The sequence below is a fragment of the Bacillus rossius genome, chromosome 2, assembly GCF_032445375.1.
Source record: "Bacillus rossius redtenbacheri isolate Brsri chromosome 2, Brsri_v3, whole genome shotgun sequence".
Taxonomy (NCBI): domain Eukaryota; kingdom Metazoa; phylum Arthropoda; class Insecta; order Phasmatodea; family Bacillidae; genus Bacillus; species Bacillus rossius.
Window position 1 is genome coordinate 1,656,496 of NC_086331.1, and position 25,145 is coordinate 1,681,640.

General features: G+C 35.7%; 1 protein-coding gene across 1 annotated transcript in view; it reads right to left on the bottom strand.

The window, feature by feature from the left end:
* LOC134529023 (leucine-rich repeat neuronal protein 3-like) overlaps positions 1–25,145 on the bottom strand; it is a 275,127-nt gene that overhangs the window by 13,327 nt on the left and 236,655 nt on the right. The window contains exon 4 of the mRNA XM_063362701.1: positions 17,351–17,464. The gene's annotated coding sequence lies outside the window, so the exon portion shown is untranslated. The remainder of the gene's footprint in view (positions 1–17,350; positions 17,465–25,145) is intronic.

The following is a 25,145-nucleotide window of genomic DNA, read 5'->3' on the forward strand; positions in this document are numbered from 1 at the left end:
GATAACATCCTTTTGATCTATTATGCACTATATAATTAAAGAATAATATATAAAGTTTGTATTACATTTAAGTAAATCTTAAATTTTTAAAACTAAAAATTTATGTCCAGGGTAACTTTTTATAATTATTTTTATATTTTAACTTGTAAACCTACGGAAACCTTATAAAGAGTTCCTTAATAAGTGTTGCGTCTTCAAACATTGAGACTAGTAAAAGTATTTATAACAAAGTATGCTTGTTATTTATTTAAAACCTGTTTAACGTAAAGTTATCCAATGCATTAATAGTTCAGAATAAAAACTTAAAGATTTTCATGCGGGACTATAAACGTGTCTCTTAAACTTTGTAGACGTATAAAAGTAGTAATACGTTTTACCTCATCACAAATAGAATCTCTTGTATACTAAATATTTATTTAAAAAAATTAGTTGTCTGTAAAGTCGGTTTACGGACGATAGTTTAACGTGACAACGTCATAACAAAATTGATGAAATGATTGCATACTTTATGAATAAAATTGAATCATTTATATTTTAATAATAAAAGAAAAAAATGCTTTAAATTATACTAGTAATCACATTTTTAAAATGCAAGAATAATTAACCTTTATCGCCGAAATTGTTATTGTAATACGCAATGAAAACCACTTTAACTTTTCACATCACTTTATAAACAGTCGAGTGGAAGAGAGATAGATGCGGTGCAAGCGTACAATGAGCGTAACGGGACACAGCGTAACGGAACAATGTGCGTAATGGGACACTTTTTCGTGCATGCAGCCGGCGTTCATCGATTTATTAGACGTTATAACGTCAAAATTGATGTTGGTAACAATGAGATACGTTACAAAAGCAACAGAAGTGACGCGCCCTCTAGGCAAGGCTATAACCGAATGCAATTCATCTCTAGCGAATCCCCTGCAGGGTAGGCTGAAGTCCCTGAAGTTTCCGCACCAGAGCAGTGCGGGTTGCGGACATATCCGGCGCACGCTTTGCCTACAGGAGTCTGATGCAAATCACACATTTCCAGCAAACACGTAACCATTTTCTATTCATATTAGGATTACTTGACTAGTTACGTCATTCATGCTGATATTATTATTATTCGTTCGTTAAAACAAAACTTTTCTAACAGGTTATATTAGAACAAGCTTCTAACAATTATAAAGAAAAAAATCTTCAGCTGGTGAAATTGGAGTTCCCACGTAATGATGCTGTGGTAGATATCACGTCTTATTACTTTGCCTTTCCCTAATAGTTTACCGTGACACACGACACGGTGTTTTATAATAGAGTGCTCTCAAATCAGTCCAAATCATCTTCATTATTTGTTAAAGGTCACATTACTAAGTAAAAATAATTCACATTTTTATACATTAAAATATTACAGAAATATATTAAAACATTACAGTGATATTAATTTGAAAATTTATTTCGATATATAAATAATAATAAAAGAAAAAAATAGCAGCTGCTTAGAGTATCTACAACGAAATTTACACTCAAAATTGCACAATAGTTGTAGCCTCTAAACTCCCCCCCCCCTTCCCCAAGGCTACATTCTTTGCTGTGTGCATTTGCTTCTGGGTATGCCTTGGTGCGAGGCGCTCGACGCCCATGGAGTAGGCAACACTGCAACACTCAGCTCACGGATGACGCGCCTGTGAGGTAGGCAACACGCAGACCGGGTGAGACTCAACTACGTTTTTTTTATTTAAAATATTTTCCAAACATTTTCCGATAATAATGACAGATTTTCATGAAGGTGGCCGTAAATAAAGCTGCAACGATGACTTTACAGTTAAAAATGGCGGCCATGAAATCCCAATGGTCGAGGTTAAATGACCTCATACATTTATTGGAGTCTTGCAGATGAAGAAATTAAGCCTCTGAACAATTTTCGTTTTTTCAAAGGCATGTTGTCTTTTGTATTTTGTCTTTTGAGCCATTTCGAATTTTTAATTCTTTTACTAGGTTTTTCACTTGAAAAAAAAAATTAATTTATGAATTTTAAATTTTTTTGAGATTTTTTCGTTGAATTTGTTTCCTAAAAACTGGAAATTTAGGAGAATTTTAGCGAATTGTTGGCAAATTTAGGCAAATTTAGAGACATTTTTGGCAATTCTTGTCAACATTTGCAGGTCAAGGTCAAAGGTATTGCCGCAGTGACGTCACAATCCCAGGGGCGGACAGGCACCAGGCACCTCAGTAGGTAACTATAGTAGGTCCTGGTGCGCCGGACCCAGGGATCCGAGCGGCCATCTTGGATTACGTCACTTCTGGTGGTCAACTTCCAGCGGCCAATTTGGATTCCACCATTTAATTTTTTTAGAACATTCTGCCATTTTTAATCATGACATCACATCTGCCATCTTGAAAATTTGTAATTATTAATGTAGAAAATTGGGAAAGATATTAAAATTTATAAAAAAAGTATTTATAAAAATTTTAATTTAAAACCATGATGACTTCGTCATCGAATGCCCCACTACTGCATGCTGCACTTTTTGTTATGATGACATCATAGAATGCCCAACTCCTGTGCATTGCATTTTTCGTTATGACGTCATCATAGATTATCCCACTCCTGCATGTTGCAGTTACTTCTGCCATCTTAAAAATATATTTACTATCGAAAATATTTGAGAAAAAAAATTCTTAATTAAATTTGAACAAAAAATTACCCCTTCATCTGCTGGAGGTTGCCATCTTGTTTTTGTTAAAGGAGACCACAATCTTAATTTCATCTGATGGATATCACCATTGAGTGTCGGTTCCTAAAGTACGACAGTGTACGTAAGATCGAGTTTATATTTCCTACCAGTGTTTTAGTAACCCTTATAGACAAAAAAAATGTAAAAAAAATGCAAAAAATCAACAAAAAATTCTAAAAAAAAACCTTCGTCATTTTCTTTATTTTGATGGTTGTTACCAACATGTTTGTTAAATACATAATCATTCATGACTCAGAGATATGTTATCATATATCATATTAATTGTCATATTTGCAGGTGCAATAATTTAATTTAATTTACAATTATTAAACTTCCCAAAAAGATACTTAATAACGTTTCTTCCAAAACTTTAATTTATTTACTCCACCATTGACGTCACCGGACCATAAATTTTTCAGAGTCCTAACTCACGAATAATATTTACATTTCTCTCTTCTAAGCAGGAACGTGTTTGCGTATTCATATTTAAAAGCTGCACGGAAGAAGATATTTTAGTATTTGCATATAATAACATTTAACGCTTTTAAATATGATATATTTTACTCGCTCTTTCATGTAAAATAACTTTGCAACTGTAGGTAAATAGCTTGAATGATGAGTTCAAATAAAAGAATTAATGAAAAAATTACTAACACAAAAATAATATATTCACAACAAAAATCACCACCAAATGTTTCTCGCACGCACATGTTTAGTAGCCGCACCTGAACACAAAATTGGCCGAGTGTAAACTCGAGGCTATGCTGCTAGCATCCCACTCAGCCCGCACACTTGCCTGTGCTCGCCCCATGACGGCGATAGTGCCCCCCCCCCCCCCCTTCCTGACAGTGGTACTCTAGTGTGCCACATTCGGAGGTCCAAACTCAAGAGCGAATAAGACTGCTAAAGTTTGTAGAAAAGATAAAGAAATCCAAATAGCATTTAGATCATGGTCGTTGGAAAGATATCCCAGTTGGCCCCAGTCAAAGGATAAAATGGACCGTAAAATCCACGTTTGTATCAGAGAGGCCTAGACTCATCGTATAAGGTTTTCAAAAAGAAATAAATACCTCAATTACCACCTTTAAGTCTCTCTTCGAACATGTTAATATAAATAATATTAAAGTGATTCTCAATTCTCAGACATATGCATACTTGTATTTTAATGCTAATTTTAATAGAGGTTTGAACCTCATGGCGTTTCAAATGTAATCAAGATTTCAACAAGCGTGTTTTGGCCGGAAAGCTTCTGCTACGCTCGACCCGGAAAACTACAAGAAAATTGCACCTCTTATCGTTTATGATGTTTCTGCACAAGACGACCGTATTAACTCAAATATAATTGACTGTAGGATTGAAATTACGTCTCTGAATATATCCCCAGAGATACTAAAGCTTATGCCCTCATAGTCCACGATCACTTAGCTACCTATAACTCGAGGGATAAAATTGTTAAAATTTTAGTGTAATTATGTCAGTCAGGTCTTAGGACTCGAGTGAACATGTACTGTAACATTCAAGCCTTCCAGTCCCAGTTTGGTATTGTAGTGAAAAAACTTATTGTAACTTACAGTAACGAAAAATCGTTTACTTGTGTATTCAAACCTCCATTTGCATGGAATGACTTAGACGAAAAATCAAAGTCCACAAACAAATGGCTTACAAAGAATTTACATGTTCTCAGGTGGGGCGATAGAAAATTTCCGCACGAAGAAATCTAAAAGTATGTCAATAAGCTTTTAATTGATGTTTATGTGGCAGGCCTCGAACAAAAGCGTTTGTTAAATAAGTATTGCAGACAAGAAATTAACTTAATAGATATTCAGGATGAGTATGGGCCTCCCTCTCCTGCAGAACTTCGAAAATAGTACTGTGGGCAGGTTGAAACAAGCTCGCGGATGAATACATGGCTGCTGTAAAGATGGTGTCAAAAGAAAGTTCCGAAGCTACATAAGGAAGCTATGGAAGGGGATGAGTCAGTATCAGAATGACGTGTAATGCGCAATGATTAAACTCGCAAAATGAGTTCGTTTTTAATTTTTCATTTATGGAGTGATGGAGTGACTACAGTAAATACATTCAAGCCTCCACATGAGGGAAGTTCAAGGATGAGTGCGGTGGACAGGTTATGAGCGAGTTTGTAGGTCTGCGGGCCAAACTGTATGCCTACAGGTGTGGCAACTATGTCGAAAAGAAGGCCAAGGGTGTCCGCTACTGTGTGGTAAAGTACCACACTGAGTTCAGCGACTACCTGGATGTCATGGCCATACGTGTGCTCTACAGTGAGCACAAACAAGCTGGCCGTGACAAGTGGATATGCGAGGACGGTATCACACGGTCCCCCACAGATATGTCTGAGACGGCGAATATATATATTAAATAGTGTGGTTGTTTGCTGAGAATATTTTCCATTTGTTGCATGTAGTTTCGATTGGTGTGTATAGTTTTCTCTTCTTGAGATATTTTGTTACTTTGAATTGTGAAAAGTCCTACTTTATTTCGGTACATAAGATTTTACGTGCATACTGCTTATAATTTTAATATAAAACCCGTTTTTCTTAAATTAATCAGGGTTCATAACAACCACTGTAGATTTTGTGGATTTTGTGAATTTTGAAGATTTTTTGTGGATATTTTGTGGATTTTTGAAAAATTGGTGGATTTTTGGTCTATAAGGTTCATAACAACACTGGTAGGAAATAGAAACTCGACCTTAATTACACTGACAAACTTGAGGAACAGACACTCAATGGTGATATCCATGAGATGAAATCAAAGATGGTGGTCTCCACTTAAGAAAAACAATATGGCTGTTTCCAGCAGTCAATGGGGTAAATTTTTATTAAAATTAATTAAGGATTTTTATTTTTTCTCAATTATTTTCGATAGCAAATATATTTTCAAGATGGCAGAAGTAATTAAAAGTGCAAAATGCAGTAGTGGGGCATTCGATGATGTCATCATAATGTAAAGTGCAATGCACAGGAATTGAGCATTCGATTATGTAATCTTAACCAAAAGTGCAACATGCAAGAGTGGGTTTTCAATAATTTTGTCATCATATTTTGGAATAAAAATTTTATGAAATATTTTTTTGTAAATTTTAAAATTTTTCATAATTTTTTACATTAATAATTACGGATTTTCAAGATGGCGGATGTGATGTCATAACTCAAAATTGCATAATGATACAGAAAAACCAAATGGTGGACATGATGTTATAATTCAAATGAGGGAATGTTCTAGAAAACAAAATGGCGGAATCCAATATGGCCTCCGGAAGTGACATAATCCAATATGGCCTCCGGAAGTGACATAATCCAATATGGCCTCCGGAAGTGACATAATCCAATATGGCCTCCGGAAGTGACATAATCCAATATGGCCTCCGGAAGTGACATAATCCAATATGGCCTCCGGAAGTGACATAATCCAATATGGCCTCCGGAAGTGACATAATCCAATATGGATGCCCGTTAGACACTTAACCCCAGATGGCCGCCGCGGTTCCCTGGATCCCGAGCCTTGAGCCGGTGCATCGCGACATACTATATTTACCTACTTACTGTGACCCAAGAAATACTTTTATATACTACTGTTACAGTTTTATATTTATGTTTTTATTATTTTATATTTTATAGTGTTCAAAAACATTTGGAAATAATGCTTTAATGGTAAAATATCTTAAATTGTTTTCAAGTTAATTGTATGATTTATAGTTGTTCGGGAAATGCTTAATTTTGCTTTAATTGTGTTAAAGTTTCGCCCAAGTACCGGTAATCAGCCAGTCTCACGTATAATCTTTTGTAAAGGAAGAGTCAAGTTTGATGACCTATGTATTTTATTAATTGGAGTTGGTTTCACTTATTTAATGAATAAACATGTTTCTTTGGCTCGCCTTTGAGTTATTCCTAACCCACCCAGTTGTCGGAACAGACAAACACTGATGAAAAAAAAAAGAAAATACCGATAACCTGTTAAAAATTTACATTGTGATCACGTAAACCTAACTATTAATTATATGTAATAATCTGTATTTTTTATATATCAAAGCAAAGGTGGATAAATTCTTAATGTACTTCTACTATTGAAATTCTAGAAACCTAGCAAAAATGCGTTAGATTTTTCTCAAAATATCACAGTGTTTACAGAATTAATACAAATAAATAATTCATATTATTTACTAACATCAATTAAAAACAAGAAATATAAGAAATTTGCTAGTATTCGCGTTTAATGTTTATTTTGCATCTAGAAAATCTCATCGGCAAGCGATAGTATTGTCTTGGCTGGCCAACTTCGTGCGTTTTCGGCCGCAGTCCCGAGACCGCCCGAACCGGGAGACGTGTGCATGAGAGCTTTGCTTCGCGTCGCGCAGAAACCACGGGGCGAGCAAAAAATACCCTAAACTCATAAAGAAGCAAAGCTATTCACATTCCTTTTACAAAGAGTCCTTTTTTCTATTCTTCTCCGCAATTCTTCGCCTTTCTTGTGGAAGAAACTTTTTTTTTGTTTCATCGCGGGAACGGGCGGCAATCAGAACACATGTTCGCGCGACATAACGGGGCAGGGAGAAAGTGGCGGTGGGGGAGGGGTCGGAAGGGAGAAAGTGGCGGTGGGGGAGGGGTCGGAAGGGAGAAAGTGGCGGTGGGGGAGGGGTCGGAAGGGAGAAAGTGGCGGTGGGGGAGGGGTCGGAAGGGAGAAAGTGGTGGTGGGGGAATGGGTCGGAAGGGAGAAAGTGCGAGCTAAGAGCCCGGGTACGGCAGGAGTGTGCGAGAGATACGAAACTTTGTACCGTAGAATGGCCAGAGGAGAAAGTTAGTTTCAAAAAGTGGCAGTATCCTCCTAGACTCTTTTCCACACTTCACTTCTTTTTTTTTTTGTGGGAAATAGGTTAACTCGCTGAAAATATCCTTGCCTTGGATGTGATAACTAACAACTCATATTGCAATTTACATCCTCTAAAATAAAACAGCACTGCATAAATATGCTATCATTAGAAGACTACAGTTGTTCGGAAATTATTTGTGTTAAGTGAATATTTCAACAGGCAAGTGAAAATAATTAGTTCAAAAGTCAAGCGAATTTAATTTCGTTGGTTTACTTTGTCTGTAGTTGTGTTTGTCAAAAGTTATTGTATTCTGCATTTTCTGTTTTAGTGGCAACTGACTCGTCGTTGTAAACTCTGTGTTCGTCTGAGCCATGATACTTTTCTGACATTCCTTCCACCGAATTCTCTGCTGTCTTTGCATTTAGCATTTGACATCAGCTGATTTGGCTGATCTTCTGTACATGCGTGCATGTGGGAAGTAAAATATATTTCATTTTATTTGGTGTTAACTTATCACTGTCAGCCAGGTCATTCGAGACGGTAACACACAACTTCACGATACAAGGTATCATGAAAGTTATCAGTCATGGTCTGTATCGAGAGTTTGCCTGCAGTTATTTGGGGAAACCATGGGAATAGAAACAATAATGTCCTAACCTGGATTCATACCTGCGTTCACTGCTACCACCTATCCCCATACGAAGCGAAGTAGGCTACACTTTCTGTATTTTTTTTTATTACTCGTTACACCATCGATTTTAAATAAATATTTAAATTAAACATATGTACTATTGATTTCATCTTAATTTTTACGGTTCCAAACTTTAAAATGAATTAATGTTTTGATAAAAAAAACAAGGAACTGCTTAGCATTAAAAATCAATTAGGTAAAATATTGATATAAACTTCAATTAAGAATTAAAATTCCATTTGCAATATATAGTCACTACCAATGTTCTCAATATCTCGTAAGTAAACTTATGACCATTTGAACCATTGATTTTGCCCGAGTGTACAGGATTATGTGCAGTCCATCCTGAAGGCCATCGAAACCGCGAATTTTGCAGGTATCTAGCAATGGCGTATGCCTAAACAAAATATAAATTAAAGTTATTTAGCATTCAGATTTATTTTTTTCATATTTTAATCTTTCGTAATGTCCGACCAATACCCAAAGCGCACCTCCGTATTTTAGTTGGTGACGCGCTGACTTTCAGTGCAAAGAAGCCGGGATTGAGTCCTAGGTGAGACATGATTGCAACTGTATGCTTGACTCAGTTAGTCACTACTCTTGTTGCTCTGTCACTGAAACGTAACTAGTCAGCAACAAGTCGTTAAAATCAGAATGATTATCTCGTGCATAACGAAGAATAACCAAAAACCAGTACTTTACTGAAACCTAATAAAAGTAGCTCTGTCCCTGGCTTGTTAGTAAAGGGTGGGTAACCTGAGGTGGGTTACTGGGTGTCGCATTGTCCCGTCACTCAATACCGCGGCAGGCACTGCGAAACCACTGCAGTATCTTTTTGATTTTTTTTCTGTACTGTGCAATAACCCGAAAATATTTTGAACCGGCTCAGTGCTGGATTTTATCCCAGTATAAATTATTGAATAAAATAAACTAGTTGTTCCACCCCGAACTTAGTTAGATCTCGCGAATTAAGGTTACGTAGTGACCAACGTTTTTTGTATCTACTTATATTTAGAGCTCCATTTTTCTGTATGTCCTTGAAACTGTTTGTCATGAGTGATTTTTTCAAATTTAATGTGCAAGATGGTATAGTCATCACTTCTCGTCGGTTCTCGACGGCAAAACTTTCATCAGTAGTAGATATAATTAAGTTACATTTAATTGCTAGTAATTTTCTTTAGTTCACGTTACAACATGCAGTGTCATTATGTCTTTAAATATCTAAGTATTCTCTTTGGATTCCAAGCCAGAAATGCGTTTGATTTTGAAATCAAAACATGTTCTATTAAAATATATAAAAAAAAACCTGGACCGTTTTCGCTCATACACGAACTAGCTTCAAAATTGTCTGAAAATGCCGCCAACGGTTCGAAAGTTATCATCGGACAAAGTCAGTTACAGACATACAGGCATACATAAGACCCCGGTCACTCCAGTTGTTACGGAGATCTCGGTTTGCTCGGCCGATGACACCCCGATCAACAAGTCCTCGTTATTAGCTTATTGAGATTGGTGCGCCCACGTTGCATCCACGCAGTCTCCGTGGCAAGCTAAAAATAAAAGAGTGCAGCATCATCGTTGCGAGTTTGTCTTGTCAATGTGCTAGTTTTTTTTTATTGTACTAACTCGATGCAGTTGCCTCGTTTTCACGGATATTTTTGATAAACGCTAACGTTCTTTTTTGTTGTTGTTTGTCTGTGCTGAGTCGCTCATTCTTCGTAAGATAGAACGCGGCAAGAGGCAGCAAACAGCGACCGTCGTTAAAAAATACTCTCCTGTCGTTCTTCTGGCTCGGGGTAATGGGTATGGGGTGGTAAGGGGTGGTAAGGGTGGAAAGAGGGTTGAAGGGGGATGAAAAGCCGATGGACTGGGGAGAGTCGAGTGTGAGGGAACACAAGGGAGTGTCTAAAGGCAACTGAAGTAACTCGCTAGTGCAGTTACCCTTGCGCGCACTTGCACACAGCAAATAAATATACAGACATTTATACTTTATTATATTTAACAAAGGTATACGTATATAAGTGTGTTCAAAATAGTAAACCATTGCACGTTCATTTCTGTGTACATCAAAACCTTGGACTCAACGATCCTTTCATCTTCAGATATACTATTAGTTTTTTATACGATGTAACAGTATTGTATTCCTTTTTACTGTAAGGTTTCTCAAGAGAATGTTTTTGGCAGCTCGTCCTTAATAAAATTCTTTGTAAAATTACAAAACGTTTTTTAAAGCCGGCGTGGTAGGTAAATATTAGAGCGTAACGAGAAATATAACGTGACACGCTCAAGATGGAGGTAAAGGAGGGAAAAAATTTCGAATATAGAGTCTGAAAACTGTAAGAATCTTTGCATGTTTTTCGTTGCAATGTTTGTTTCGATTATTTGTAAAGCCCCAGTGCGTACTTTATTGTGTGGAATTTTTTTCAAAATGAATTATTGACTAGTTTTATCGCTCAAACCGATTATTTAAGTGAAAGATTTCACTCTAACGCACGTGAATTCAACGCACCCATCTTTTAAACATAGTTGTCAAATTATGTTACTCTGGTGAATCAAGTAAAAAATCGCATGTGCTTTTTTTACTCGTATTTGTTGGACCTACAAAACTTGATTTTTGAAAATAGGGATACTACAATAGATATTCTTCAATTAATTATTTGTTATCTGTTTTATTTCCCCGTGCAACCGGAGGTATTCTAAAATTTACACTCTAATATTTGTGGATTCACAAGAAAATATTTTGGCAAACGAGGTTACGATGAGGTTCTTTTTGAAATCACAAAAATTTTGAAGTGATTTTCTATACAAGCGGCAGGGTAAGACGAGATCAAAGAAGAAAAGGGAAATGCTCAAGAGTGGGGCACTCGATGAAACAGTTGGAGGGAGAAGGGGAACAAAAAATTAAGTACTCAGAAAGAAGTAAGATTTTTTTTCGTCGTGATTGTTAGAATTGTTGACGTCCATCGTGTGCTTTACTGAAGGCGAACTTGTGCATTATATTTTAGCTATTAAATTACTTGCTAGACGCACAATGGTAGAAGCAGCGCTCGATGGCTTGTTTGAGACGTAGCTCACTCGCGTACTTGCACACACGGTTACTTGCAAGTGTTCTCACACACTCGCATGCTTGCACACTTGGTTACCTGCCCACCATCTCACACACTCGCATATTTCCGTACTTGGTTACTTGCACATGTTCGCACACACTCGCTTACTACCGCACTCGGCATCTCGCATACTGGCACACTACAAGGTAGGTTACGTGTATACTCGCACACGTGAGCAGCTAGCCTGTTCGCTTCTGAACTTGTTTCAGTCGCGCGCTTGCCCCACGGCATGTGCCCTTGTTTGCGGAGTAGCCAGGCACGACGAGGAGTGCGGGTCTAATTAGCCTCTCCCCTCACTCACTTCCCTCACTCACTTCCCTCACTCCGCGCGGCGAGACACTCGTGTGGCGGCGACACCAGCGCTGTGCGGTTCACAGGCCCGCTGTCAACTGAGGGAAGCCTTCATTTCACAGACGAGAGAGACACACCCGAAGTCCCCCAAGTTCATGCTCGCTTTTTGACGTGACGTCTGATAAATCGATGAACGCCGGCTGCACGCACGAAAAAGTGTCCCGTTACGCACATTGTTCCGTTACGCTGTGTTCCGTTACGCTGTCGGCGAGTGCAGTAATAATAGGTATGTTACAATTGACTAAAACAATATGGTTATTCATATAATTGATGATAGATATTTGATTAAAGTTTATTCATATGAAAACTTGTTCATAAAAATATTTAAACTTTATAACTAAACGCCAGTTTTTAAAATTAATTACAAGTCATCTACACGTGAACTGTTTCGTCGACTGTTTAAAAGGTGAAGTGAAAAGTTAATTTGGTTTTCATTGCTTATTACAACAACAATTTCGGCAATTAAGGTTAATTATTCTTGCATTTTAAAAATCTGATTACTATTATAGTTTCAAGTATTTATTATTTTATTATTAAAATAAAAATGATTCAATTTTATTCATAAAAGTATGCAATCATTTCATCAATGTTTTATTATGACGTTGTCACATTAAACTATCGTCCGTAAACCGACTTTACAGACAACCAATTTTTTTTCCGTTCTATCTGATTGTATAAACCGGTGTGGCATTAAATTTTGCGGTCGATTAGGATAGGTTAGCTACATTATAAATACTTTAAAACATTGTGGATGGTTGGTTATATTAGGTAAGTATAGCTACATTAAAAATGCTATAAATTATTTTATGGTTCCTTAGCAAATAACTTTTTAATATGTAGATATCCAGGGCTAAGAAACCGTTTACATGATGGTAGCTATCCTAACCAAATCAACCGTCCACAATATTTAAAGTATTTATAATGTAGCTAACCTAACCTAATTGACCATTAGTTATCATGAGTTACAATGAACAAAAAAAACCGAAGATGCACGATCGGGCGTTTGGCTCTCTCGTCTGTGAAAATAAGGCTTCCCGTCAACTGATGCCTACTGTTAACATGAAGTGGTCGGTGCGCGTCACTTGAATTTCGCGCCGCGCGGCGGACTTCGGCGCTCCTTCCCTTCCTACTTTCCCCCTCCTATCTGCGTCCAGTGCTGTGTTTTGTCTTCCCCTCGTGAGGTGTCCGCGCATGCGCGTGGCGCCCTCTTGCTTAATTAAAACTAGGTGTAATGCCTTGAAGGCTCTTCTTGTTGGTTAGCAGTCAGTCGGTGCTGGTCGTGAATTAAGCATGTAGTCTGATACTTGCTTTAGAGAGAGTGTGTGACAGCGGGGAGAATGCACGTAAGTGTTGTAAGGTGGTGACCCTTACAGTAATGTAAACGGTACTTGGTAATAGCTGTATTATAAATTCCATTTCGGCCGTCACCGTCTAAATTCAATTTGGCATTTATTGTTTTCCTTGATCGTTTTTGTATTAATACCATGCATAGTTTGTTTGACGTCTCTCCCCGTCTGGTCTACAGTCTTCGTTAGGACTTGTTTTTTCGTAATGAATTTAATGTATTAATTTGTAAATTTTCCTTTTATATCATGCCTTATCATGCTTTACAGTAAGCTTATACCGCCTAGTGTAGGTTAGGCCGCGGTCGCCTGCATGTTCATTTGACGTTTTTGTATTCTCTAATGAGGCATGTTAGTGTTCTTTATCCTTGTGTGTAAGCGTTAATACTTAATTGTAAAATTTCTTATCAAGTTAATATTATGTATTCAATCAAGCATTTAATCCTAAAGAAAATATAGATATGCGTTCACGTATTTTGCCGTGGCATGTGTACTAGCTCTATCAGTATTAAGCAAGTATTAATTATATGTGAAAGAATGATGTATTTGTATGATAACCACGTGAGGCCTTTGCCCATGATTAAACGAACTAAGTTAATGTAACTATTTGCTACTTCAACCTTTGCATCCATCCTTGGCTATAATTGTTAGATTACCTCTTTGAAAACCTTTTATTCAGCATAATTTATTCAGTATTTTTAGGATAGTGTTACACGCAGTTGAAGGTTCACGTGAATGTACTTCACCTGTTTACACTGTCCCATGAAGCTCATGGAAGCCTTCAAACACATCAGGTCCAACAAAGTAACTTTCCTTTTTTTACGTGAATCGATGAATGCCGGGCTGCACGCAGGAAAAATTGTAACGTTCCGCCAGAGCCGAGCGTGCGAGAACCGGCCAACCACCGTGCGAGAAAATCTTCTATAATATAAAACAGGTTAAGGCGGGCTTTTTAAAAGCAGCAATTTAAATTTTTTTATTTTTTTTGTCCAATTTTGACATTTCAAATTAACAATTTATTGACATTCATTTGATTTCAGTTTATTTATATAACCATTTGTTCGTGATTATATTTAAACAAATTATTTAAATTAAATTTGCAAAAACTGTAAATAATATTTGAATATTAAAAAGTATGCAAATTTTTTCATCAATGTTTTCTTATGACGTTATCACGTAAAATTATCGTCCGTAAACCGACTGTACAGACAACACCCCTGTTTTTTCCTTTCATTACCATTATTAAGATCTTGGGGAATCAATCTGCAGTGCTTCAAATATCTTACAAAGATGTCATTCCGGTTTGACACGGATAACATTGTAAAGTTATAATTTAAAAATTGTGCTAGAAATTATTTTCGTAGTCAGACCGTCAGGTTTGCCGCCAGGTTACTGTCTGCACTCGCGCCTGTGTTGCTGCAGTGCGAGTGGAAGCGGGAGGGGGAGGGGAGATTGCGCGCAGCCCCACCCTACTGGCGTGCACGAGAACTAACAGTAGCAGTAGCGCCCGAGGTTTGGCCACTTCTCAGAACTGCTGGGACTACTAGAGACCACTCCCGTCCCTCACCTGGGATCACTTCCAAAATGCACAACATAACGGAAACTTTGCGACAAAAACCCTAACTTCGTGTAAAACGGAACCCATGCTAAAGCGAACAGGTAAATGCATAATATTAAACTAACAACACTGTAAAACCAAATCAGGATAGAGTCCTGAAGTAGCAGAATGAATTAATTAAAATATCAAAATAAAATATATGTGTTAAAATCCATTTATCTAAGCATTTCCAAAACAAAACAAAAACACAATACTTTCCAAACAGCAAATCTTTCGCATGGCCATGAATTTAAATTAAAATTAAATTTCATATAAAATATATTAAAAACTATATACAAATAATTAATCCCAAAAGGCTGCACGAGATAATTTCCTAACGTATTTCTCGTTTCTGTCCTTTACCAAATAGTAGCCCAAAAATACACTCGCTTAAAACTTTCACTAAAACATTTTCGTACTTTCTTTATACTAAAAGAGGCTAACACATTTATCGTTAAAAGTAATGACTTAATTTGACATACAATCATTACAATAAAATATTAACATTAAATTGGCCGTTAAAAAAATGTCATAGCCCGGGATGTCTTCGCCGCATATTTAAGTTGATAGTCAAACGCGGGAGTGACGTACACTGGGTCTTTGAACGGTGTAACTATAAGTCGCAAGTTTTTGTTGTATATTCTCTGCACTAACCTTGCGTGAAAATAAAGTAATAATCTGCAACAGTTTTTTTTTTAAATATTAATCGAAGCAAAATCATTCGTGACTAACACAGTCGTTTCATACATCTTTGCACCATGCGAAATCTCCATCATCCAAATATAGTGGTAAGTTGCCACTTACTTGAACCTGACTATGACTAGCTTAGTCATAGTTTTCTTGTAACGTCACACCTTAACACTCACACGCGCAACGGCACGGCGTGGAACCGCACATGGCCGGCAGTCACGAGGCCAGTTGCTTCCTTGCTTTCCGTTGCACACACTCGCGTAGATTATACCACCCAGAGTTACTACCAACGCTCGTAAGACCATATTTGCTTGAACATTAAATTGCGCGTCGTTGTTGGTTAGGCGCGGCAGTCCACCAACGTACACCGTCTCGTTGCCAGCGCGGAACCACTCACAGCACATCAGCTGGAATATACTTACAGGTATACTTATACTTGAAATAGGGTGGCCTACAGTATTACACCAACAGCCAGAGGGTACTTTGTCCTTATCCGAGACGTCATCATTTCATCAGCAATAAATTCGCTGTATGTAAATGAACACCCATGCCTTACCCGGGACTCGAACCCAGGACCCCTCGCACCGCAAGCCGGTGTGCATCCGACTGCGCTACGGAGGTGGGCATCAGCTGGTATGTCTCACGTGACACCTGCTATCTGGCTGACGTCACGACCACACGCCCGTACTTTAGCGGCACAAAAACATTTCTAGCCATATGTTCAGTCTTATGTATTTTATACATCATATTTAGACATAAATATATTAACATTAATGGTCTGACACCGTACATTGAAATAATAACACCATAAATCAGAAATATTAAATTTGAAGCCAATTATGGCCTTCGGCCTGCGATAAACGGCCAGTACTACCAATCCTTCTGAACCTAAATAAAAATAATAACTAACAAAAGTAATAAAATTATTCTAAATAATTAACAGAATAGTAAGCTAAAAAAAAGAACATTTAAACAGAAAATTAAATATAATGGAAGATGCCTCCAAAATGTCGGAGACGTAACACAAATGCAAGAGCGCGCACAGGAGGGAAATATACTAATTTATATTAATGTTACGGACACAGACGCAAGAGCCGATGAGAAAAAAAGAGTAGGGTGCCATTCTAGTCATCTCTGCGGTGTGTTTGTGTTTACCAGTCATACTGTGGCAAGAAATCGTCGATATATTAATGTGCTCGGGTGATTCCTGCATAAAACATCATTTAGTGCTATTACTTATAAAATGTTACTAGCAAATATATTAGGTAAAAAATGTGTCGGGAATAGAATTGTTAACTAAAAATTTTACGTAACCCAAATTAAACAATATGTGGAATAATTGTGTTCACAAACTGCTGGTCAGAAGTCACGGGATAATCATTTGATAATTAATATAGTTGTTCACCAACACCACCAAATGTTGTGAGATACACCTCGAAATTTCATGGCCTGAAAATTAACAGTAAGAATTCAATTTTGAACCGACTTCGCACAGGTCATGAGCACAGTGTGAGCTCGGCTGCTATGGGCAAGCTTGTGTTTTTAAATAGTGAACTCATTATAAGAATAATATTAGTTAAGAGAGAGAGTTTCGATTCTAAGACATTTTTGAAATGACCCGGAGGAACCGGTTAAAACTTGTCCTGTTGTTGGTTTTACACGCCGAGGCATACACAGGACTGACTTCGGTAAAGGTCATTAAAGATAACAAAATCCGAGATGATGTCAGCGATGTCGTCCAAAATGTCAGTTGTCTCACGCTCTAAGCCTTAACACTGGCGTCGACTCTACCTAACTATAGTACTATAGATACATTTTTGTTAAAATTATTTAGATTGTTTGATTCTCTTAACTTGTCACACTTCACGTACGTACTTACAGCATTTTGTGAATAAAAAAAATCTTTCAATTTTTATAAGAAATAAAAAAATAAGGCAAACTATAAAATACGTGAATTTTTCATCAATCTTACCTGATGACTTCATGGTCAAATATAATCCTAAGATACTAAGTGTTGCCAACTTACCCCGACTAGCGTGTTGATGACACTGTGAACTGGACTTCATTGGGTTATTTCATATACCGGGAAATTATGCATGTAGATTATCGCTCCACTATGCACACATCGGTGTTGAGTAATCTGCAAACAAAATTTACCATACCAACAATTAAGTACGCCAAGATCAAAACAACAATATTACAGCTAAAATGTGATGAACACATTGAAAACACAAATTTACAATTTTTTTTTTACTTTTTTTTTCTTTGCAACCATTCACTATAAAGCAACACCTTTTAATATTGTGTAATATTTTTTAATGGAACTTGGAGTATTTTAAGTGATATTTAGTATTTGCTTTAGTCGATGAAGTTATATTAATATGCATTTATTTAAAAATTTAAAGGGAAAATTATTATCAAATGATTTTTAAAGTTTAAAGTCACCCAAGTTAAAGATCTATTTTATCTACACAAGAGAAAAAAAAGAAAATATGATGATATATTCTCTTGATTCTTCTGTATGTTCTTAAGCTAGGCCACAGAATAACACAAAGAATGCCGTTTTCCGAAGAAAAGACCTATGCATTCTATTTGTATTTTGAAAATACTCTAGTAGACAAAATGAAATTACTATAAGTTTGTTGTATCATGCTATTCAAACATATTATTTAAAACACTGCAGGAGCATGGGGTTCCAGTGCCACGATTGGTTAAAAATATTTTAGCTTATGCATTAAAACAAATGTCATCGAAATGAATGCAAGGGAGGAAGTATCAGTAGCATTTGGTTCACGTGCCAGGTGTTAAAATTTGAATCTTTAAGGATGAAACTGTATTCAAAAGTCATTACTTTAGCAGAGCATTATTTAAACCTCAATAAAAAACGTATTTGTTTAAAAAAATTCAAAAATTACTGTGGCAGTAATAACTCGACATTTATTTAAATGGAACATAAAATAAGATGGAAATTCAGATTCAGTACAGTTTATCTTTTATCTTTTCAACGTACATCTTTAATGTGATGTTATTAAATATATCTTTAAATAATTTTTATGAAAGAAAGACAACATTTTAAATGTCGTATAAATATTGTATAAATTACATTGTATCGTATGTTTGTATATATGTATATTTTATATTTGTATTGTATTTTATACTTTAAAAATATGTTATAAATAACTTAAATAAGAAATTACAAAATGTTGACATAATTAGTGTACCAATGTAAATACAATGCAGGGTTATAAAATACAATCACGTTAGAATTACATAAATATTTTTCTTGAGTTTTCTTACACAATTAAAGTTTAGCTAAAATTTATATAATAATATTATTTGTAAGCGAGACAGCAGATGTGTATAAAGTTATATATACATTATATATATATATACACCTTAAGAACTTGTAATATGTGATTTCTTACCAGTCGTAAATAATTAAATAAAATTGAAAATCCTACTAAACTGTTTCAAATATGTATATAAAATAGCTGGTAAAATACCACATATATTTTATTATTAGAACACATTTGTTTTCAAAAAAATTACGAAGCAGAAGTTTTTTATTGATAAAAAATAAAAATTAAACGTACTATTTCTTGTGTTCCTTCATATGAACAAGTAGAATCAATTATTAGTAAAATTAATTATTTTATTTCTGGTCCAGTGCGGACCTGCGGATTCATCTCTAATCAAGCGACGATCCTGTCCATACTTTTGAAGATGTTATCACGTTGCTGTCTTATCTGATTCTTACACTTCACACGAGCGACGAGAAAGGAACAGGATCAAGGTACCAGCCGTTATTTTGGGTACACTTTGAACAACTGGCATAGTAGGTGCGCTGCTTCGCCCGTGGCGTATGTTATCTCCGCGCCGAAAGAGCCTTTGAAAGTGCGATTGGAGTCTATCGCAGAAAGGTTTTGTTATTGACTGTTTGGCGGTGCTATTCGCGCCCGCCAGCAGCCAGCCTGGGTTGCGATGTGTCCAACACCTTTCAGGAAGGACGCGAGTGTTCTCGGGGCAACTTGGTAACTTGTTCTTCTGCAACGAAGGGAAATTATGTCTTTTCGCACGACCCGGGATAAATGGCATTTGTTTTTGCAGTTAGGGATGAAATAAAGGGGATCGTATTTGACAGCCACAGCTTGGGAACTTCTAACTACTTTCCGAAGCTGTACATCCTGAAATCGATTGTTAGCTTATTTAAAACATTTGCAAGCAATGGTATTAAATAAGTTTAAAAAATCATAGTTGCAGACTTTGACATAATACACATTTAAAAATTAATCTTTCAAAAATTGTTTGCGTTCTTTCGTGTTTCGGTTTTGAAACTTTTTTTTTTTGCTTACCTTAAATCTAACTCTGCATGATTTTCATTCAGATGTATCTGATTATTCTGATTCCACGGACTCCAAGAACGTGGTTCTCAGAATTCCGTAAATAACCGATCCTATTTGCACTCACTTTCGAGAGCTCTTTCGAGTTCTCTCCTAGCCTTTTCCCCCCCAATGTCTTTCTGTATATTCCCCATATTCCTCTCCACTGACATGTACACGGCCCATCAAGCTGGAGAACACAATTAATTTTTTCTAGGATGTGCGCACAATTTACGTAGCACCGATAGCAGTACTGCGCAATAAATAGTCTGTATTTTAAACTTAGTTCCATTTCGCGGTGGCGTTACAAAATGTGTTCTGTGCAATTTCTTGTGCTGTCTGTTGACAACTAAAAAAGTGAGCGAGTCTTTATTTCTCACCTGAGAAGTGTAAATATCTAACCTTGGTAACGAGCAAATTCATGTGTTCTCATGTTGTTCCATGTTGCTAATAAACTTATACTATGCGTTACTTACGTTATTGCGTTTCTTGCGTAGTTTATCAACCCGGACCTTAGAAAAACCGCATGGCAATGCGTCGCGCTGTTCAACGCCGAGCGTGATAAATATTCGTACTTTCCCTACTCGGCGCTAGAAATTATTACCTGTATCGTAAACCTTGATTACCACCACCACGCGCAGATAGCAGCACGAAACAGAACAAAAATAAGGAATTTCCTAAATATTAAAGGCTCCGATAAAAGCGAAAAAGACTCCGAAAAAAATACTTAACCTCGGCCTTTTACCTTATTTTCGACAAGGAATCTTACTAAAATATTACCTATCTTGTTAAAATTCATAAACAGTACTATAAATTTTCCGCACACGTAATATAACTATAAATTATAAAAATGTCTTAAAGGATTGTTTTATTATTATAAAGTTATATTTCCTATGCGAATTCATGAGATGCATCCGAATACTAGCCGGACATTTGTTCTTCAAACCAGTAGACTCTTATCCTGTCCAATCACCGCATTTTCCTTCTCTCTTGGATTGCCTGGCCCGAAAGTGTCCTAGTTCTCTGCAGACGACGCACCGCGGACCCGAGGATAATCTCTTCGTTATTCCTCGTGCTAGTAGTGTTCCAAGTCCCTCTCTGTGCGTACTGCACACAAAGTCATTATGATATCTCGTTCCGATTGGCCCACGACTATTGCGAGAGGAAGGTCTTGCAATCGCCTCAGACATCTGAAAGAAACGTTGTGTAATCTTATCCTGCAAAAGAGCAGCCGCACGATCGCACAAGTCTGTCGCAAAATACTCCTGTCCCAGGTACGTGTTCACTTCGATATCTGCCCAGCGATGACTATGCTGCAAACACTGGTAACACAATGATACATCTGTTTAGGGCAGTTACTTTCATCAGCGACTCTAATGTAGACAGCTTTACAGAATTGTTAGAATAGTATGTTTTTTTAATCCCTGTAAACATACAGTCGTCGAAATAACACAATTTGCTTGTTCAGGAATCCTACAAGCAATCTCCATAGTAATAGAATAACATACAAAAATATAATAATAATATATGTATGTATACGAATGTCATAAACAATTATTTTACGTAACCCAACATGTCAAAACACGACGAATTTTTTTCTTTCTTGAATGTATGATTTCTTAAATCCTCCCAAGTTGATTTACAAATAAATTATTTTATTCTCATAAGCTTACAAACATGTAATCTCAAATTATAATTTCACTGACTTATATTTTCTAATCAGATTACAAGTTTTATATTTATTTAAGAAAAATAGGTGAAGGGTTTCTGCAGTCATTTTGTTAACTTAAAACAAATTTATACCCGAATTCTTAAAATATATAAAAAAAAACAAAGCTACTGTTTGACGTAGCTCATCATAAAGTATTTTTGTGATTTGTATGCTTGCACATTTTACATATTATTTTACAAACCCTAAAGGAACTTTAGCTGGTTAATACATTTTTAATTATTATTTCAAACCAAATATGCATTTAAATTATACGTGAAAGTAGATTTCCTTCATAATAAAAAATAAACCAACAAAACGTGGTTTTGTTGAAAAAATACACGTGGTCACCAAACCCGTCATTTAATTTTCTGGCCACTTTCCACTTCACAAGGCAATCACGACCATATTCTTGGCTGAGTCTAGCCTAGGTTTTCGTAAGCGGGAAACATGACTGACGTTTCCCTCACCGATGCTTTCAGTCGTATCTCGCTACAACCTCACCCATCTCTCGAATAACATCATTTCCGTTTAGACGCTAAATTTAAATTATTATTAAACACCCCGCTCTCTCGTAGTCTCGATATATTTTTATCCTTATTATTAATAAAGTAATATAATCTACTCTCTTGCAGTCTGTCACGCGGTTTGCCTGGTAGTAATAATAATGACATGTCTGCGTTGATGTTCGTACACTCCCACTTACAAATGACAGTTTTAAACAGCTCTAGCTTAATATCTCCAGCGTATAGTGACGTAACTTCATTGCTTGCGAAAACCTTACGTCCAGTTCATGCTGGGTTTTACAGATGAGCGCCTCACTACGTAACAGGTTTGCTAAGAGAAGCGTGATCCTCGTAGAAAAAAAAAATACTGATTATCACATTTTAAAAACAAATTTCTCTTAACAATTTTTAACGTAACACAAAATTTAACTTCCTTAATTCAATATTTGGTTTTATTTAACCTGTCAATTTCATAAATTAATAACATTAAATACTATTTTATCTCAAAAAAACTTTTAGCGCTATGTAACAAAAAAGGCTTTGAGGTAGAAATATATTTCAGTTTAGCAAACGTTTCAAAGGAAATACCTCTTCTACGTACAGTCCCGATCTCAAACAGAAAGCAATCAGTTGTTTGTCAAACGAAAAGTTCTAGCGTGAATGCATTTCCTTCTAAATTGAACGCAGTAAAAACAGCTGCAAAGCGCACATGATGTAATAACGGTTTTCTTCGATATTCAAACTACGTTCCGGCATTTATAATAATTTCTTCGCAGTTTACATACATTGCGTAGCGGAAAGTTATGACATCACAAAAGCAGCAAAATTGGAATTTTAACATTAATAGAAAAAATATTTCCAGCAGAGAAGTCGAAAAATATATACCTACATTCTAAGAACAAATGTAATGATAAATATAACACTAAGTCAAAAATAGTTCTAATTTACTGTAAAAAATGTATGTAAAACATAAAATGTTCTAGAGTAAATTTATGTTACCATTCTACAGTGAATCCTATAAGTTTTATTCTTTTTTGTTAAATTCTGTGATATATCCCAAAGTTAAAATTATTTCTAAAGTAAAAAAACTAATAAGCTTATACATTTGGGGGTTAAAACATATAAATAAGTGAGTGAAGCCTTGAATTTTTCCATTTATTTTTTAAGTCCGTAACATGCTACTACATGCATTTAACGCAAACATCGCTGTAAATAATGTAATTAAAGGCAGAGTGTATATATATATATATATATTGCTACATCTTAACTCTCGGTATACCTAAGGAATTTGTTGGGAGTAGGTAATTTCGCTGCTGCCATCTGTGGCGGATGGAGAAAACCAAAGTTCACAAAGACAAAGGTAAAATTTAGAGTATTAACTGTTTAGTAAATGTTATCAATATGGGTAGTTTTGAATAAAATTCCTTGTTGAAAACCCGGTCCAAAACTGGGGCTTAGAATTTTTTCAAGCTTTCACTTGATAAGAGCCGTTTTATCTATAGTTTAAAATTTCGCTCTGCAAATCGAATGATTCTACTATCGGTTCAGCTGCTCTGGCAGCGAATTCTATCGGTGTGTGAGAAAAACTGCGTGGTTTTCGCGTCCATAAATGTATCAGAAAACACAATTTGGGTATAATGATCATGCTCGGCATTATTTTAAAGAATTCTATGTTGTATTTTGTGTCCAAGTTTCGTATTATAGGCGTATTTGTAATATGAGCGTATTATAAGTGTAGTTGCAACACGAGAACACATAAATTAACTCGTAACTGAAGTTAGATGTTACCCATCACTGGTAAGTACTAAAGACTCGTTCGAATTTTTTAAAATTTGTTTACAGTTTAAATTATCAGTAATTTTAAATGGAGGTCATTTTATGCTTGATTATCATTGAGGAAATATTCGGCAGTAATAATGCACGGGAATTTTAAAGTGAGAATTCTTTATGAATTTTGTTTTCAATTCTTTTATTTTTACAAGTGCCAATCTCAACGATATATGTAGTAAGTGATTACGTCAAAGAATCTCTTTAGTAATAAAATGCTGTTTATTTTACTAAATAATAATTAATTCGTGGTACAAACGTTATAGATAATATTGAATATATATATTTATAGTTACTTTAAATTTACTCTAATTTTTACTTTTTTTATTTTAGCCCTCATTGAAAAATCCACCCAAAAAATTTCGTTTAATTATATAAATTGTAAATTTCAATACGTGTATGTCATGAGAGTCATTCCGAATTCCATAATGTTGCTCAAAATAAATAATTTCAATCATTCCGAAGTAATAAAATATGTGCAGTAATATTCACGAAAGATTTGTTCGAATGTGACTTGTATTTCAGTGTAAAATCCCTGAGATACCATTAACATTATAAAAAGCTACAATTTTTTATGAAAGGAGAATTTTAAATAAAAAAACATATAATATATTTGTAATTAGTTTCTCTTTAGAACTATGATAAATCCAAAGAAAATTCTCCATTACATTTAAAGATTTTAGTACTGGAGGGACGAAAAATTAAGTTGTTCTTTTGAAAGCAGTGCAAAAGGGGAATGTTTCGTTCTGAAAGCGCATGTACACATTTTTCTCCACCCACACTTCACATTTTCTGTTCTCATTCCAAACCAGTAATAACGCAATAACTCAGAGCTATGGCGTGGAAAGCGCGAACAATTTTTTTTTGGCCAGAATGTTTCTGCTTTTAACATCAAACACAGTTTCCGACGTTGCCAACTCTAAATCAACACTAGCGCGTATTTTATATGTTTATGGCTATGAATATTCTGCTTTTCCAAAAGATTATATTTATTTTTGTGGGCTCAACAAAGATACTTAAGTTTCGTCCTTAAAATTTTAAAAACTCGTTGTCTGTAAATATTCTTGTTTTAAACATAAGATGGCTAAAACTTTATTTATATGATAAAAAAATGACCACAAAACGCAAAATCCAAATTAGTTAGCTCAATATTTTATTTATCACTTTTATCTGTTACTTGAAGGGAGATAAATACTTTTAAATTCGATATTAGTTTAAAAAGAATAGACTACGAACCAGTGCCAAATTTTAGCACTGCTAACTGATTTAGGGTTCATATTGATTCTGCAAGATTTTAACTTGACCATATTACATAAACAATAAATTACTGATGAATGAGCACTGTGAGGCCGTCTTTTGGACGCCTCTTTGTCCTTTTCTCTATTTATAAGTTACTCTAGA